Here is a 1,161-nt window from a genome sequence, read left to right as displayed (position 1 = left end):
ACCCACAAATTCCGATTTCATTAATTTTGAGCAAGCATTTTACCACAAAGCAGGCTTTCTCAATAACCTACATGGGGTCACCAGTCCTAATTTTGACTCACATGGTGTTATTATTATTATTATTCATTGACCATATTTAGTGATTTAAGAAATCGTTGGACACTTTCAGTAGTTTTTACAGCTGACTAATTTTATTTTTCTAGGGAATTTGCCTCCACCCATTTCAACAGTCAGATTCACGTTTTGCATTAATGAACTCAATTGTGAGAAAAATTTTCCCAATGCCTATATGTTAAGAAATGTTAAGAAATGTGGTGTCTTCAGGACTATAGACGCCATCTTGGAAATGTGTGTGGGAATATTGTTATGTCTGAAATAAATGAATGTATCATTGATTCTCCCACTCCTTGCAGCGCAGCATCATGGATTGGGTGGTAGGTCACTGCTGTAATCCACTTGTCCTTCTCCCCACTGTGTCCCAGAGGGTGACATTATTTAATTCCTTATTTATTGGGGGTTTTCAGTTGGAGCATTTGCCCTCCCCCTGGCATCTTAGATGTCTTAATGACTAATTTATTTCTCACACTCCCTGCCCTCTTTAGAAAACTAAAATCATATTTAACTGGTTTGAGCTGAGAGTCTGTTGACACAGAATGTCTCAAAGTGAATTATACTTCAATTCCTTAATCTTCAGTGTTCATGGGAGATTAATGTTAAAGATAAATGAAATTACAATGATGAGACTTGGAAGAGGCTAATGGATATTCATATTTTTAAACAAATATATATATCAGGAATATATATGAGGACACAAGTGCTCTTGAGCTAGAATTCCTGTGTTGGAGAGATTGGAATGCCCTTGTTTCTTTGTAATGCTAAGAGATTCCAAAAAGAAGCACTTTTTATTACCAAGTGGAATTAACACTGTCAAATTATTATATTGATGACTCTGATTCCAAGCTTCAAAGTGGTTTCGAAATCGAGTGTGAACATCAAGATACTCGGCGTGCATTCAGGCCCTGTTAGAAAATACTATGATGCAGTTTAGAGAACACTGTTTTCCATTTTCCCTTCATCAAAATGTACTAAAGTGGACTGACAGCATGGGGCCAGGCTCAAAGCCACAGATTTTAGAAACAGTAGGAAAAAACAGAGCTACCA

Source organism: Mustela nigripes, chromosome 3 (assembly GCF_022355385.1).
Source record: "Mustela nigripes isolate SB6536 chromosome 3, MUSNIG.SB6536, whole genome shotgun sequence".
Classification (NCBI taxonomy): domain Eukaryota; kingdom Metazoa; phylum Chordata; class Mammalia; order Carnivora; family Mustelidae; genus Mustela; species Mustela nigripes.
This window is presented reverse-complemented; position numbering follows the sequence as displayed.